At 45.8% G+C, this 6,426-nt stretch overlaps 1 protein-coding gene across 1 annotated transcript in view; it reads left to right on the top strand.

Moving 5' to 3' along the window:
• Positions 1–1,768: 1,768 nt before the first annotated feature.
• DSE (dermatan sulfate epimerase) overlaps positions 1,769–6,426 on the top strand; it is a 69,365-nt gene continuing 64,707 nt past the window's right edge. The window contains exon 1 of the mRNA XM_060030056.1: positions 1,769–1,950. The gene's annotated coding sequence lies outside the window, so the exon portion shown is untranslated. The remainder of the gene's footprint in view (positions 1,951–6,426) is intronic.

Here is a 6,426-nt window from a genome sequence, read left to right as displayed (position 1 = left end):
AGTATTTTATCAAAGCTCCCCTGCTGATTTAATGTTCTAGGTTGGAGAACCACTGAGTTAGATGACTACTTATCTAGAGGTTAAATAAATCAAACCAGACGCTTTTTCTAAGGTCTCTTCCAAATTTGAGAAGGTAAGTGTAAATTAACACTTTTTTTCAATTATTAGAGAAGATTCACAATGAATCTTCTCTAATAATTGAATTAATATATGTAAATCTCTTAGCACAGTATCTGGCATGTAGTAACTCAAATATTCAATATTTTTATTGTATCTTCTCTATAGCTGTTCGATGGAGGTATTATATCTCTACATTACAGATGAGAAGACGGAGGCTCTGAGGTTAGTTTTCCAAGGACCCTCGTAGTAAATTGCAAAATGAGGATTTAAACCAGATTAAACTAGTTTTAAGTTCTAGAGCCCCTTATCTCCTCCACAGTCCACCTCCAAAACATCTGGAAGTTTATGCAAATTAGTGGTTTACTTGAGTGAACATTTAAAATATTTTAACAAAACCACTTCCTCTTGACCATTTTGTAAGGAATTTCTCTCCAAATGCAATTTCTGAAAAAAAGAAGCATAAAACTCGACATCCACATTTCTTTCTAATGTGGCCTGAGGGAAACTACTCTGTAGGTCTTGAGATACTCTGAGGATGGGAAAATGGAAGGAGGTGGCCCTTCAGAACTCAAACAAAGCATGGGAGAAGCAAGGGAGAAAAGCACTGCTCTCAGGTAAAACATCTCTAGTGCTAAAGAATGGATGAACATCTGTCACTGTACCGCCTAGCTCTGGCAGGTTAATTACAAGCCAAGGCTGAGGAAGCCCTGCGGTGACGGCCCTGGTCTTGTCTGCCACTTTCCTGAGGCCAGGTTGGATCAGGCTGTGTGCAATGGCTGCTGGAAGAGAAGGCAGGAAACTTCTCCAAAGGGGCTGTGACTACTAAGGTTGCAAATCCTCCACCTGAAAAACTCAGACGGATGAGGGGAGTCGGTCTCTCTCTCTTTCTCTCCCTCGTCCACCCAGGCCTAGGAGATAAGGTAAATTAAATTTCCTCTTGTGCGTTGTATATATCAAGTGTTCTGTTCCTGACCCTTTACCTTTGATTAACATCCGTTCAGTTTGCAGGGTTCAGTGCTTTTGGCTTTACTGTATTTTGTTAGTACGGTTAAGGCGAGGACCGCTTCTAAATAGGTGATTTCCACCCTTCTGTCTGAGAAGAGAGTAAAACCGAATTCGGGAGAAACGGAGGGGTAACAATTTTGGAAAAGGCGAGGGGAGTGGGTAACAGCCTCGGTGGTAAAGTTCTCAACGTTGGAGGAAAACGGTTTCCTCTCCCGGAGCTCTATGGAAGCATCAGCTCCTCCCCTCGGGCCTCCAAAAGTACCCTTCGCTTGGGGGCGATTCTAGAGTTGAACCCGAAGCGCGTGGGGTCATTAGAAACTAGAGCAAGTTGAAGCCAAAGAGGCCTGGCAGGGTAGGGGTGCGTGGAGTCGGGGCCCGAGTGGAGGGGAAGGCCGAGAGCCGCGAGTCCCGGGAGAGGAGGAGGAAGAGAAAGAGGGGCGGGCCGGAGGTCGGGGTCCGGCGGCGGGAAGGGGTCCCCGTTTCTCCCTCCCCGTCCTCGCCTCCCGGGGCGCTGGTGACGTTGCGGTTTCCTCCTCCCTGCAGCTGAGCCTCAGCGCCCGCCGCGTCCCGCCCTCCTCCCCTTTCGCCCACACCCCACCCGCCCGCGCCGGCCCGGCTCGCAGTAGCGCCGCCCGAGGCTGCAGCGGCGCATCCTGTGGCGCGGCGCCCACCCGCACCCATGGCGCGGCGGGCGCGCTGAGGGCTCGGCTCCGAGGGCGCCGGGGGCCCGGGCGCCCTGGAGTGAGGGGGGCCGGGAAGGGCTTCCGGAGCCTGGGCCCAAGCTGGGAGGCGACGCCCGAGAGGACGAAGCCGCGGCGGGGAGCGGTAAGCGGAGGGGCGCGCGAGTGGTGGGCAGGGGCGCGCGGCGGGCGCCGCTCTGGGCCCCGCGCGGCGCAACTTTCTTCCGGAGATTCGGGCGGGTGGCCGGGCGCCGGCGGGAGGCACGCGAAGAGCCACGTCCCCCGCCGGGCGCAGAGCGCCGCGAGCTGCGCGCCCGAGCCCGGTTCCGCTGGGCTCCTGGAGGGCGCGCGAGGCGTGAAGCCGGAGCCGTGGGTTTCCCCGGCGGCGGGGCAGCTTTTAGTCCCTTCCCAGCCCTCGAGCGCCCAGCGCAGAGCCGGGCGCACCATAAGAACTCAGATCACTTTCGGTGCGTCGGGTCCGGCCGGCCCAGCAGCGATTTCCTGGACGGCCGGGGGCTCCGGCTTCCCTCTGCCCGGTAGCCTGGCACAGCTTCGCGCCCTCCTTTCCCTGCATCTCTCCGTTAATTGGGGGTGGTAGTGGTCGTGGGTGCCGACGCTGGCGCTGGCAGCCCGCCTCTGCGATTGTGGAAGCTGGGCAGGCACGTCCCGAGCCTCCCCCAGGCGCTGGATTCCAGAGCCGCCCGGCTCCGCAGACACTTGGAGAAATTGTTGGTAAACCTCACTCCCTGGCAGCCCCTGGTGGTAGGGTGGGGCTGGGACGTGCTTGACTCACAGGCTGGGAAGCTCTGTGAGCAATGCCACATGGGCGCAAGATCTGTCGCGGCTGGAATCTGAGCTAAGTTTGTGACCCGAGAACTTTCTCATTTTCATTGCTCATTTGAGGCATCAGCCTCTGCTTAGGCTCTCGGGCATTAGAGCTGAAACCGAATCCATTGCTTAAAAAAAAGTAGGTGAACCTCATTTACCTGGAATTCCTTAGATCAGGAAATGCCACTTTTAATTTCTGGGAATCTCCGTGTTATAAAGTTTTTTAAAACGTTTTTTCATTAGTCATGGTTTAGTTAATGTTACATTAAATTTGAGAAGGGACGTTCTCACTGAGAAATAGTTTCAAAACAGGTTTTTTTTGAGTATTTTATTTTTCACATTATAGAGTTAACCTTTCAGGAATTTCCTTTTCTTCAGTTTTTAAAAATTTCTCAATAAATGATAACCCGTAGGAAATGAAATATTATGTGCAATGTTTTTTATTATTATTTTATTTTATTTTATTTTTGGTTGTGTTGGGTCTTCGTTGCTGCACACGGCCTTTCTCTAGTTGCGAGCAGGGGCTACTCTTCGTCGCGATGCGTGGGCTTCTGATTGTGGTGGCTTCTTTTGTTGCAGAGCACGGGTTCTAGGCACATGAGCTCAGTAGTTGTGGCACGTGGGCTCAGTAGTTGTGGCTTGCGGGCCCTAGAGCGCAGGCTCAGTAGCTGTGGTGGCCGGGCTTAGTTGCTCCGCGGCATGTGGGATCTTCCCGGACCAGGGCTCGAACTCGTGTTCCCTGCATTGGCAGGCGGATTCTTAACCACTGCACCACCAGGGAAGTCCCTATGTGCAATGTTTTATAGAATATTCTGACACTACTTCTAAAATGGGATCCCCAAATTGTTCATAATGTGCATGGAAAAAATAAAATACAGCATTATCTGAGTATTTGTGTGTCATGTACTACAAGGTCCCATACAGATACGTGTCCTTTTATGAAGTGTGCAGGTAAGATGTGTTCTAGTATAACTGGAGAAGAGAAAATATTGAATTTGATGCCTCCATCATCTAGTGACCTGTGTGGGTTCAGCAATAAGTGCAAGACAGTGCTGTTTACTTAGGAAACATACGGAAGGATATAAGAAACTGCCCCGGCTCTCCCCAAGCTCTTAAGGTAGAAAGGGAGAAACCATAAATAAGCAGCACCTGAGAGTCTGGGCTTGGGAAGCATCATTTTTCATTAATTGGTATATGATGTCAGTATTAGTGTCGTCTAGCTTTCGTTAAATAAAGACAGTGGCCTACATAGTACATTTTTACATTCAGGTTAAAAAGTATCGATAGTACAGTTACCAAGTAAAATGGAATTCTCAAAAAAAAGAAATGTGGATAAAGAGGGAAATTTGCCACAGAATACGATTTAGGCCTTTGTCACTGAGGGGATTATTAGCACCTTCCTGGTCCTGCTGGGTAGAAGCTGTTTAAAGTTCCTCCATCTGAGGTTAGGGGCCTGGTTATGGAAAGACACTGGGTAAGAAGTTAGCTAGGTTTGCCACATGAGGTCAGGACCATCATAATACCTAATATTTTTGTGTGCATCTACTTTAGTGTTTATAAAATTATTCCACAAATTAGCTAATTACAGGTTTTCAATGATATTTGTTTTCCAGTCCAATATCCCACAGTACTGCCTTGATCTGGTGGCCATCCAGGAGGGAAAGTTCTTAGCTTCGCAGATGTTGCCCCACCCTTCCCAATACCTCATTATAAAGATTTTTTTAATCTCTGAAAAAGTGTTTTAAGATCATAGATGAAAATGCATTCTGCAATTAAACAAAAAAATATTTGTTTATACATTTCTTAATATTATTTGTAGCAGAATATTTTGGTATTTATTTCTACTTGCCTTGGATTACACTAAGGCATGAAAGAAATTACATGTTCATGAAAGAAATTACATGAGATCCACTCTATTATGATTTCAACAAATGATGGAGAGGAATAAAGAAAGATACATTTAAATTTGGGTTGTAATATATCAGTAACCTTCGTGTTCCAAAGGGGTAAAGAAACTACTAAAGGACTAGCCTTTTGTATTTGCAGCATGTGTTAAATATTACTTAAATCATTTGCATGTTTGAGTCCTAGACATAACACATTTTCTTATCCTTTTTTCACCCTCCTCCATTTAAAAAAAAAAAAAAAAGAAATACTGTTATTGTCCTGGGATATGTTTGTGGCAGGCCTTTGAGGAGATCAAGAATGTCTGGTCCAGGGAACTCCATCATTATAGTGGATACTTTTATTCCATTTACTGAGAGGGGCTGGATCTTTACTATTATGAAGGAGTGGGTAAGGCAGAGATTCCATGTCCAGCAACCCTTCTGAAATAATGGGTCCAAGCGGAGGGCAGGACAGTTCTTATTACTATATTATAAAATGCCTTAGGGTTTTCTCATCTTGGAATTACATTATCTTCACCTACAGTGATTTGGAGAATAAAACTCTTTGGTGGTCACCAAATTACCAGTAGGTATTTGGATGACGCAGTGTAATCCTCTAAACCTGAGTCAGTGCCCAGCATGGGAATTAGGCAAGCGTGTAAGCCCAGAGTACCAAAAAGAAATTATTTTCCAGTAAAATTCATATGATTAATTAAGGGCAGAATGAAAGTAGAGATTAAAGTCCTAGATTCCAGAGGCACTGATCCATGCTTCTATTTGGTGATAGCAATAATTAGAAATGGATGAAGTTCAAAAAGTCTTGCCAACTCTAATGCCCAACTCTAATAGGAAATTATATTTTAAAAATTAAACTTTGCAAAAAAAATATAGTTCTGATGAACCTAGGGGCAGGACAGGAATAAAGATGCAGAGGTAGAGAATGGAGTTGGACTCGGGGAGGGGGAAGGGTAAGCTGGGATAAAGAGAAAGAGTAGCATTGACACCTATACACTACCAAATGTAAAATAGATAGCTAGTGGGAAGCAGCTGCATAGGACTGGGAGATCAGCTTGGTGCTTTGTGACCACCTAGAGGGGTGGGATAGGGAGGGTGGGAGGGAGGTGCAAGAGGGAGGGGATATGGGGATATATGTATATGTATAGCTGATTCACTTTGTTATACAGCAGAAACTAACACACCATTGTAAAGCAATCATACTCCAAGAAAGATGTTAAAAATCAAACTTTGCATTAAGTGGATAATATTTTTAATTGAAGCAATTTTTCTTTAAAGAAAATCTTTCTATATATGTTAGTTAATAAATGTAGTCCCAAGTTCTGACCCATCTAACTTTATTGTTTCACAACTTCTAGTTGCATATGGAAGAGTGGTTTGGTTAGGGGATGGTGGAGAGATATTGCAGGGAAGAATCATACTGGAAAGAAAATTAGGAAGTATTGTGGACGCGATTAAGAGGAGAAACTAGCGTTAATAAACTCTTATGAATTCATATACATTTAGACAATTGAAGGAAGAGTTCTTGATAGGTCATACAGCTACGTGAATGCTTGCATTTTAAAACTGACTAGTAATTTAATATTTTTTCAAATAATTCTAATATTCTGATATTTTAGCCTAGTGGAAATGGAGAGTGATGTAGAGCAGGTGTCTTATCCTCATTTTAGGGGTGTAGAAATGGAAATACCATGGAAGTAAGAGACTTATCTCTCATTTTTTTAAAATTTATTTTATTTTTGGCTGCATTGGGTCTTCCCTGTTGTGCGTGGGCTCTCTCTCTAGTCGTGGCGAGTGGGGGCAACTGTTTATTGCAGTGCACAGGCTTCTCATTGCAGTGGCTTCTCTTTGTTGCTGAGCACGGGCTCTAGGCGTGCGGGGTTCAGTAGCTG

The sequence above is a fragment of the Delphinus delphis genome, chromosome 14 (assembly GCF_949987515.2).
Source record: "Delphinus delphis chromosome 14, mDelDel1.2, whole genome shotgun sequence".
Taxonomy (NCBI): domain Eukaryota; kingdom Metazoa; phylum Chordata; class Mammalia; order Artiodactyla; family Delphinidae; genus Delphinus; species Delphinus delphis.
This window is presented reverse-complemented; position numbering and strand designations above follow the sequence as displayed.